This window comes from Nyctibius grandis, chromosome 32, assembly GCF_013368605.1.
Source record: "Nyctibius grandis isolate bNycGra1 chromosome 32, bNycGra1.pri, whole genome shotgun sequence".
Taxonomy (NCBI): Eukaryota; Metazoa; Chordata; class Aves; order Nyctibiiformes; family Nyctibiidae; genus Nyctibius; species Nyctibius grandis.
This window is the reverse complement of record NC_090689.1, coordinates 5349645-5360424: the sequence shown is the minus strand read 5'-3', so window position 1 is coordinate 5360424 and position 10780 is coordinate 5349645. Positions and strand designations below refer to the sequence as shown.

The 10780-nt window shown below is 46.8% G+C and overlaps 1 protein-coding gene across 1 annotated transcript in view; it reads left to right on the top strand.

Annotated features, from left to right (window-relative positions):
• Positions 1 to 46: 46 nt before the first annotated feature.
• HDLBP (high density lipoprotein binding protein) overlaps positions 47 to 10780 on the top strand; it is a 38051-nt gene continuing 27317 nt past the window's right edge. Inside the window, exon 1 of the mRNA XM_068421032.1 lies at positions 47 to 187. The gene's annotated coding sequence lies outside the window, so the exon portion shown is untranslated. The remainder of the gene's footprint in view (positions 188 to 10780) is intronic.

Below are 10780 nucleotides of genomic sequence, written 5' to 3'. Positions count from 1 at the left end.
GCGGTACCGGCGGCGCGGCACAGGAGGCAGCGCGCATGCGCTCGCCCCATTCCCATAGCAACCGGCCGGCCGAGGGGACGGACCACCCGTGTGTCGGTAGGTCACGCACATCCCTCTGCTTCACCAAGATGGCGGCCGGCCCCTCGGCCTCGTACCCAGCATAGGCTTCGCTGCGGGCCTACTAGAGGTAAACCCGGTCCCGGTGGCGGCGGCCGCGCGGGAGGGCGGGGGTGAGGGGTGGGGAGCGCCTCAGGTTAAGCGGGAGCGAGGGCGCGGGGCCGGCGTAGCGGCCGGGCGGGTTCCGCTGCCTCCAACAAGATGGCGGCAGCAGAGAGACGGGCTCGGCGGGCGGAATGTCTAGCGAGCGCCCGGCTCCGCTCTATGGTCTCGGCCCTTCCGATTGGCGCGGGGTGGGCCACGTGCCGCCGGGCCCCCCTGTCCCCCCGCAGTGGAGCCGGGGTGCGGGCGCTGCCCGCAGGGGCCCGCGGCCGCCGCCGGCCTCCCCCGCCGCCGCTCCCTCCGGCAGCGGCCGCCCCGCGCTGCGGCGGCGGGGAGCGCTCCGGTGCCAGCCGAGGGGCGGACAAAAAACATGAGTCACGCCCCGCTTCCCCTCCCTCCGTCCCGCCAGTCACCCGGCGGTGTTCCCGGGCCGCCCCTGAGGCGACGGGGCTGAGGAGGGCTCCCACACCGTGACAGGACGGCTGCGGTCGCCTTCCCCACCCCCTCTGCTTGGTGGCAGGGCCCGAGGCCCGGGCTGCTTCGGGCTACTTAGAGTTCGAGCTTGAGTGTAATAGTCTCCTCCTGCACCGCGGGTGGGCCCGAAAGCTGCGGCTCCGGTCGTGGGCTGCTCCGGAGGAGGGTTTCTGCCTCACCTGTGGCTCTTCAGGTAGAGCCAGCCACCTCGGTGTGATGGAGGGGAAGTTCTGCCTCTTCGCCAAAGCGCTCTCTAGTCCTGTAATGTGGTTTTGTTGCAGGTTATTTATAGAACAGGGTGATCCAGCAGTCGAGCAGGACTGAAGAGGGTTAAGTGCAGGGAGTTTGTGATCCTTGGGCCCAGCTTGGCTGTAGCTGAAGTGGCTTGACACGCGAGAAGTTGCGCTTCCCATGCTGGCCTTCCCCAAAGAGTAGGAAGGATTCCCAGCTGGCAAGAGCAATTCCTTCCACTGAAACATGAGATGCAATAGAGCAGGTCGTGCTGGGAATGTCGGTAATGGCAAGAGCAGTTCACTCATAACTGATGAGATGAGCCAAACTCCTTGAATTCACAGCGCCAGTTTAGAATTTGGATCCAAATTCACAACTCTGTCTGGGAAGTGAAGATTAGAGACATTCAGGCCCAAGGAGTTCGAAGGAGTCACTTCTTTTCCTATACTGTGTAATGGCAGAGAAAATTCTGCAGGCTGATGTGTGCCGGATTGCTTTATTGCATGTTTTCTGTTTAGTGAGGCAAGTGAAACTGCTGCCCGATGATTTAGTCTCCATTTTTCCTGCTGTTGCTATCCAAATGCTACACAGTTGGTTTCAGTTAGAAGACAATTTGACAGACGGTATAACAGCCTTTTTTTTTTATTTCCTCCCAAACTAGACTGCAAAGTGGTGTTTCAGGTATCATTTCAGAGGTGGATCGGATAATACCTCCCTCTGGTACAGGAATCAGAGGCGAGGCAGGAAAGGAAGCAGTAACGTAATTTGTAGCTGTGTGTCTGCTAAAGCTCCGTATCTCCAACCCTTTGACTGTTTAGATGTCGGCTGTTAGAAAAAACAAGTCTTCCTGTTTGTACGTGGCTTTTCATGCAGCATGGCCCGAATCATAGGCAGGGCCACCCACATACTCAAGCCACAAAAAAAACCCGCAACCTTTTCCTTCCAAAAAAGTCCACAGTAGTATAGTTTTTCACAGATCAGAATGACAGGCGCAGGAAAAGCTCTCGCTAGATGTGGAGGTAACGCAATCTGGAGGCCTGTGATTGTAGAGTGGGAGAGGCAGCGTAACTGTCTGGTCTGAGCTTTGCCGCTGCGGCAAGATGTAGTAAGCCTAGATCAGTTTTCTAAGTGGCTTCGAAGAAAGGTTGCTCTGTGTTTGTCCTGTGTAACTTCTTCTGGTGTTTCACTCCTGGTAGTGTGACACGTACTCCTGCCTCCTCCTTCATTGCAAGTTAAGGTGTTTCTTGTTGTCTTCTTTCCTTCTTCTCTCCACCAATTCTGCCTGAAAAGGTGAAAAAATTATGGGACTGCTTTTTCTGTTAAAGGTTATTGTATTAAAGGTTCTTATGCCCCCATTTTTTTCATTGGTCTCACTTATCTAGGCTGGGATGGTCAAGGAAGAGGTGGGGGAAAAGGGAAGTGATTTCCTCTTGGTCTGGAATTGGATCATAACATTATGTTATGTAGCATAATGCTAACAACAGTAGGCTAGGGGCAGTTGTTCTCAGTCAAGTAGCTAGTCTTTTTTTCCAGTTCACATGAAGCTGCTTCTTAAAACAGCATGGTTTATTAGGAGAGAGATCTGTAACCTTGGATTTCGTAGCTGTTATCAGAGTGGAGAGCAATCCCAGACAAGCCAGCCTGCGCAGTTCACACCTTTTCAAAGACAGTTGGGATGTTTTATCAGTTACAGTGTTTCAGCTGGTACCGCCTTTCCCAAAACACACTCTTCCCTTTGCATACAGAAGCATGTTAAGCAGGTACAAATGCACGTAGGGTTGTGCTGCTGTGAGAATTCAGGTAACTCACCCAGGCCACTACTGGTTGGATGGTTAGAGTAGCCAGCAGTGGCACTGAGACCAGCCCAAAATATTCAAACTGAATGCGGATGTGTGGTTGAAACAGTTCATTCACCATGACTGAGAGGGTATCTGACAATTTGAGCCGTGGGTTTCTGTAGAATATCAGATTTACGTGAAAATGTTGTTTCTCTTTTAAAAAAAAAAAAAGTCACTCAGCAATGGTTCAACTTTGGTTTATATTCAAGAATTGTACAGAAGGAAATCCTCGGGCCTATGCTGTGCAAAGCTTATAAAGTAAACCTTAAAGCAGAATAGCAAGGCTCTGGCTAGTGTCCTCACGGGTGTTTTGAAACTGGCAGGCAGTCAAGACAGGGTCTGGAAACGTTCCTTGCTGCCAGAGAGAAGTGACAGATCAGTCGGTCTCGTCCTTAGCAGCAGTAGGCACCCAAGCACAGCCTGGCAGGACACGGTAACAAGCACTACAAGCCTTGTAGCGCCCTGTGGAGCGAGGACAATAGCAGCCTCCTCTCTGCAGCGTTGCCCTTATGGAAATGCTGTTCGGATCTTGACAAAGACGTGCGCCGCTGGAGGAGTTACAACAGGGATTTTTAAAGTGGGCTGAGAAAGGTGTGTTTGCCCGGGTTGTAACGAGTCTAACTTGTCCAAGGGCACGTTACTGAGAGGCCCAGAGCCTGTAAAACTTTTGCAACGTGGGTCTGCGCAAGAATTAAGTGGGTGTTATTTGTATTAAAATATGAAAACAGATAAAGAAGAGATGGGGAAGTAAAAGCCAGCTGCAAGGTTAGGCCTCTGTTCCGCTTCCTAATTACCGTAACCTTGAAAGAAGAGAGCAGCAGGTTGTGCTGTGTAGTGTGGTGGGCTTTGCTGGTGGTTTTTTGTTTTGCTTATTAGTTTTGGTCTAGAAGCTATTGTCCCAGAGTCGCTGTTAGCAGGAGGCTGTGGTATTTATGGTGGGCCATGAGACCGCTCTGGGAGCAGACAGGAGGGTCCTGGTCAGTAGGGCCCGTTGGGAAAGGGATTGCGGAGTAGCTCAAGAGACACCCAGAGCTGGTCTCCAGGCCCTGGGTGCTCGTGCTAGGCTGGTAATTAAGGCAAGAGTCTAGTTTCCCAATTCAGGGCTTGTTTCCTAGGTTTAGAAACCTTCTTCCTAGGTTTAGAAGAACAATTTTAGGTTACAGGCTTATCCTGGCTGTGGAATTATACCTGAGAGAATTCAACATGTGGCTTTATATTTAGCTGTCCTTTAGCTTTAAAAGAAAGACTGTTTATGCCCTAAAAATCCTCTATTAAACTCTTGTGATTTACATTGCCATCTTAAATGGAAGAGTCCTGTATGCCTAATAATTCTAGTGACCTTTTTCCCCATCATCCTTCTGTGAACTCATGTTGCCCCCCAGCTCTCATGGTTTGACTTCAGTGGAACAGAATCAGGGAGTCAGATTGAAAGAAGATATATCAATAAAGGAGGAGGAAAAGTTCTAGCCAAATCAGGGGGAAAAGCTGCTTTATTTAGAATATTTTACATGTACAGAAGACTCTGCATTGCTAGAAGATTTATGTGGTTAAGGTTTTAATTCTAACAGGGAGACGTAGTCAGGCTGTGATGAGTGTTCTGGGTTTATAACATACATATGTTAAAGCCAAAGTGGTTCTTTTTTCCATCATTTAGGTGATTTAAAGGTGTTTCCACCTACACAAGCTCTGGTATTTTCCCAGCAGTCTCACAGAAATACCAGCATCCTTTTTAGCAACTACCACGTAACACAGACACTTTTCTTTGAACTTGCTGGGAAACATCAGGTCTCTCACAACTGGTCAATTTTGTTGAGTCTTGCATCTGTTCATCTTTCAAGCCTTGAAGATATCTACTAATATTTTGCAAATTTTTATTGGATATATCAGCATGCAAGTAACTTAGGTTCATTTATACCCCGCAGTGCTAACTTCTTGACTTCAACTCATTCAAAAAACCATTTGGTTTAATCTCGGTGTACTGGAACTTTGTTTTTTGTCTGTGCATTCCTGTGTTTTGGGGAGGGCTAAACAGGTCGCTTCTGCAAAGAAGGCAGGGGCTGTGCATTTATACGTGTTTGTATGTAAGAAAGCCAGTTGGATTTCTGCTTACTGCTCTAAATAAGGCAAAACAGTAGCGGTATTTAGAGGGGGGAGCAAAACTTGACATCACGCTTATGGTCCTAGCAATGCTGTCGCCTCAGTGAAGTCCCTTTAATTGCCCTTTTGGCAATTATTTGACTTGGGTAGAAACCTCTGGCTCCGGGAGCAGGTTCCTGAGCGGAGCCGAAGGGGCAGGTGGCTGGAGCAGGGCAGTGTCGGTGCAGCGGCCGTGCGGGTGCGGAGGGCTGACCTTGGCCCCAGCTGCCCGTGCCGCAGGAGCTGGCTGTGTTGCTGAGGCAGCGATGGAAGCATGTCACTCCTTTGTGAGGAGCAGGGGTTGAAGCAAGGAGCTGTGTCCAGCTGGAGTCACAAAAGAGGCGCTCGCAAAGCAGCGGGCGGAAAAAACGGGAGAAACCTGAGAGAAAAGATGGACCACAAAAGGCTCAGTTAGAGGAAATCATAATGAGTTTAACTTCAGTGGAAAAACAGCACTGGAAGAAGGGAAGGGATTGGTTCGGTGGCTGTAAGACACCAAGAAACAATGATTCACAGGAAAAGTTTTGCCTTTGAGAGGGTTGAATAGCACAGTAACATTCGTGCGACCTCCCTTAAATGAGGCTGTTTAATTTAATTGTAAACTAAAATGGATTTACTTGTTGACACAAAATGGAAGTAGTATCAGATTCTCTTACACTCAGCAGCACAGTGTCTGGAACTGTTTTTCAGCAACAGTTTTATCAGCTTTCCTAAAGATTTTTCACTGATGAGAAAGAACCATTTGGGAAGAGTTGGGGGATGGAACTGATTGTTTTGTTTTCTTCCATTAATGCTAAATAAACCTAACACCCAAACAAAGAAAAAAAAAAACCCAAACCAACAAACAGAATTCCACAAGTCACTTGCATATAAACATACATCACAAATCAGGGTGATTCTGGTAAAAGCACCCATGCATATAACTTGTGTGTACATCATACCTTTAACCTGCACAAGAAATATCTGTGACTGAAAACTTCTGGAAGCGAGCGCTGATACCATTCCAATTGATGCTCGTGTGCTGTAGCTATGCATTTAGCTACATCCCAGCAACTAGGTTTTAAGGAAGAAAGACTTGGGACCCTGTGGTGTTTTGACTATTACTGTTCAGCTTGGAGGTGGCAGGACCCAGCCTTCTCTTTGTGTTCTCTCAAGCTGATAGCTGCTTGCTGGGGTCTCTGTCAAAGCCTGTAAAAGTGCTGTCTGACCCGTACAGATGAGGACTCTGGTTTGAAAGGAAGGTTACCGATATCATATCTCACAGGAGATACCATGAGGCAGGTATGGCTAGCTTTCATACAGCTAACCTCTGGCGTATTTTTCACCGGGGATTGGATAACTGGAATAATCTTCTTGCATCATTCAAATGTCAGGCTTGGTTTAGAGTATTGGCACATAGCACGGGTATCACTCCCCTGTCCCTTTTTCCCCCGCCCCAGCTAGTTTTGGTTGACTGGTGTTTCAAAGGCTTTGCAGTGGGTTGTCTGAAAAAAAACAGTAAAGCCCTTTTTTTAGAGGAACACTGAACACCTTGACGTCCGTAGCTCAATGCGGGTGATATCACCTGCAGCAATACCACTTGCTGGTTCTCTTCCTGTTGTTTCTGGTACTGCGTTTCTGTTATCCCTGCGTTCTTGGCACTGAGAATTAAAGTGGATATTTCACAAAATCAACTGGCTATTTGCCAGAGATGAGTGACAAACAAATCCTAGGCCAGGCCGTGTGGCAGGAACACGGACATCGGGCATGGGATGAGATAGGGAAAAGGAAGAGCGTGAGGGTCAGAGTTGATGCAAGGAAGATTTCCCCACTGGCAGGGACAGAGGCAAAGCCAGAGAAAGCCCCAGTGGGGTGAGAGGCCAGGAGTGATCGAGACGGACTTGTTGCTGCTTGCGCCAGCTGCAGCCTTGGGTGAGGAGTGGGGCACTTTGTCTCTGCAGTGGGCACTGGAGATGGCGTGGGCTGCCTGGCCTCCCGTGCCCTTCCCAGAGAGGGGAGCGGGGCTCCGCTCTTCGCAAACCAGGCCCCGACTGTTTCCGTTGCACAGTAGAAAGTAAGTCTGCTGTTATCTCTGTTAGTGATAAAGCTGAATGTAAACCTGTGTTGGAGCAGTTGAAAGGGAAGCCGAGAACAACTCCCAGAGCAGGCAGGGTGAGAGGACGGATAGGAATATGTTATGGTTGGTCTGTTATTGCCTGTGCTTTTGTTTTTGAAACGAAGACTTCAGCAGTGGGTACGGCCTGCTGGGGTTTAGGCGTGTGGTCTTGTAAGGACCCTTGAAATCTGCGGAGAATAGCAAGTTGTAGGTAGGTGACTTGCTTAAAGGTAGAGCTGGTTAAGTAGCATTGAGGAAACTTCAAGTTCTACCCCTGCCTTTATAAATAGTTTCATTGAATTAAAATACTGAGTTGATGGCTCTGGTTGTGGCTAAAAATGAGAGCAAGCAGTGAGTATTTAGAGAAGTTTAGAAGTTCTTGGAAATTTAAGAAATGTTAACCCCTCTATTTTATCTCAAAACTCATATTGCTCAGGGCACCATTCTGTTAATCCAAAAGACAATAACAACATGTGGGTGGAGGACTGTAAAGCACGAGGTATCAAAGCAAAAAATTTGTACCTAAACCGGCACGTGTACCCTTCTAGCTCAGCCCGAAGATGAGCAGGGTGGGACTGGAAATGATTCAGTTATGAAAAGAGGTTTTAAGCGTAAAATAATATTATTTGCAACAATTAGTGGAAATAGTTTTACTCTGAGTTCTCGCGCTCGCTCTCTCTCTTCTTTCATAGCAGGCTTAGAGTGGCCTTGCAGATTTGGAAGGGAAGGCTGTCTGGTTTTTTCACTGTCAGTTTAGATCACCGTGATGTAATTCTGTCTAACGCATGAAGAGCCTTTTGCTTGGCCTAGTAGAGATTAGGAATTAGTGCTTGTCTGTGGATATGTTGAGCCCCTGTTGCATGTGCTATGAATAGGACAAAGGGAAGGCTGTGCTTAAATAGCGAGGGTCCTACCATCGCTTTTAAAAAGTGGCAGCTGGAATGAGACGTTTTCTTTAATGCCTTTTCTTGCCAAACTGAAGAAATATAGGTTTTTTTCAATTTTATATTGTTCCTTCCCTCTCCAAACAAAGCACTAACCTCCCCACAAGTTTAATTATTTTATTCTTTTGAGGTTTTTGTCTGTCACAATAATGCTAACTTTTCTGGCTTCTATTTTCAAACTGCTTATTGTAACTGAAAGCTAGAAATAAAGAAAAAAAAAAATCTACAAAATTGGAGAGTCTTGTGAAGCCATGTGACTTGGGGAACTGGAACTTGGAGGAGAACATACCAGAGCGCGTAGAAAGTTTATTAAAATGGAGCTCTGCATTCTCTTAAGTCTTCGTTATCCAATAAACATTAGTAACTGAGGAATCTAAAATCTTTCAAGGAGCTGTGAACAACCTTGCTTAGGTTTTGCTGTACAATACCTAGAATCAAAGTAGCTAAGCAAGATTTAAAGGAAAAAAACAAAACAAAACAAAACCAAACAAGTTTCCATGCTTAAGCTGCAAATTTTCCCCCCGAAAGATGTCATTTGAGACGTCTCATTTAGTTTGCTGCTTCATCTTTTTTTTTTTCATTTGCTGTATGTGTTACCTGATTGAGTCTCTGTGAAAAGAAGTGGTTGTCACCTTTATAAACTGCCATAAGCAGGTCCTTAAATTCTGCCCTGTAGAGTACCTGTAGGAGGGTCTTAGGGAGCTCGGTGGCACGTTCAAGCTAAGGGACATGGTCAGCTTTGAATTTTCTAAATATATGACACTTAATGTGAAAAAGGGTAAGTTTAGGGCTTGCAGGTCCCTTGCCTTTCCAAGCTATGTGATCTGTAGTGCATGAGAGCTTCTGGAAGCAACTCTTTAAAAAAATAAATTTAAAAAATCGCCACGTGTTCATTTTACATGGCAATTGCCAAGGGAGAGGGAACAAGAGAGGCTGAAAAGGTAAACAAAAGAACTCCAACCCAGTCGCCAAAGGAGGGTGAAGCGAAAGTTTCCTTTTGAAGAACAGAAAGGAAATGGTTTGTGCTTTGTTCTGCAGTGTCTCCCCAATCCTCACTTCTTGGGTAACTGATAGTTAACTGCAAGTATCCAAACAGGCTTTGGGAAGTAGCTCTCAGCTAATTATTTGTGGAAGATTTTTTGCAGGTTGAAGAGAGAGCAGTGCTGCAGCACCACTCTGAAAGCACCTGTGTGTGATGAGCACACAGTGTGGGGGTAATTTAAATGAAAAAGCAAGTTCAGATCAGCATAAAGAGCCAAAACTGAAATCAAAGGTTCTGACTGCAAGTAACAAACTCTTTTCGCTGTTAGGATAGTCGGGTATTGGAACAGGTTGCCCAGAAATTTTGTGCAGCTTTGAAGGTTGTCAAGACCTGACTGAAGAAAGCCCTCAACGCCCTGGTCTGACCCTGCTTGGAGCAGGAGGTTGGACTAGAGACCCTGGAGACTTGGACCTGCGGCCTGTTGTTGGATGTTCTGAATTTCTGTGGTTTCTTTAATTTCTGCTGCTCTGTGCTATTGCCACTTTCCAGGCAATATATGGGGAATCTTTGTTTTCTGAATCTCTTTTCCCATTTCTTGAGTCAAGTCAGTGTTTTGCTTTACTATGAAACTGTAAAGCTACATAGGAAGATACTTTATTTCGCTTTGTCCCTCATGTTTAAAAAGTATTCCCCTTCAAAGTGTTTATTGGCTCCCCAAGGCCAAGAACCTGAAATTTGCTTCTACTTCGACAACCTTTTCAATTCCTATATTTGCCTATGACCATCTCCAAAATGCGGGTGGGAGATTCACCTCAGTCATTCTTGGTCTGAATGTCTTACTTCTGTTTTCATCTCTTTCCATTTTATCTTGGTTATTTGAAATCCTGACTTCTCCTGAAAGCCAAGTTTGTGTTAAATAATCAGATTTCTCTCCCAGTGTAAGTGGAAGGACGGACTCTGACCTGTCCTCTGTGGCTTCCTTTTGCTCTGCTATTGGATTGATTTTATTAAACTGTCCATTGACTTTCTTCCTCATCTCTGAAATGGCATTTGTTTGGTCATAGCACCTGGCATCCAAGGATCACAGCGTTCTGAACAACCTGGAATGAAATAACGAGTCCACAGAGTAAATCAAGACCGCTGTGTGTGCACAGCCAGGGCAACGGAGAGAATTTCACTGGTCAATACACCAAATCAGCAGCAAAGCTAAGAGTAGAGCTCGAGTCTCTTGGCTGGTTTGTCTGCATTAACCACTAAATCCAGTTTTCTCCGTGTCCCCATGTAAAACATGCATATCTACCCTTAACTGGCAGCTTTTCCTCTCTGCAGTCAAGGGGCTTGAAGATACTTGTTCAAACCAGGACTCTTGTCCACACCTGTAAGTTGCTCCTGTACTTCCTACGTATTTTGCTTGCCCCTTTTTATAGAGCACCCTGTGATAATCTAGGAAGGGCAGTGTATATATTTTTTGCTAGCTGATGGTTGCATAATTTTCTTGTCAGGGTGCCCAGGAAATAAATAAATCTTTTTAAACAACCATTTCGGCCTGAGAGAGGCCTGCTGAGGTTAGTCACCTTCCTTCGATGTCTGGTCAGCTCTTCTGCTTGTGCAAGAGGATTGCCCTCGATAAACAACGTAGATTTACCTGGAGAAAGGCAAGTGGTGTTGCACTCCCCTGGGACCCCTTATTTATACCACCTGGGTCCCGTGTGAGACAAACACGTGCAGTCGCTCATCCTCCTCCCACCTCCCTCCCTTCCTCACAACATGACTGAACGGTTGGAGTTGGGATTAGCATATAGGCTCGGGCAGACTTTGCTCTTTCCACCAGCAGTTCTCTGCTTGGGTATTTATAGTGGGC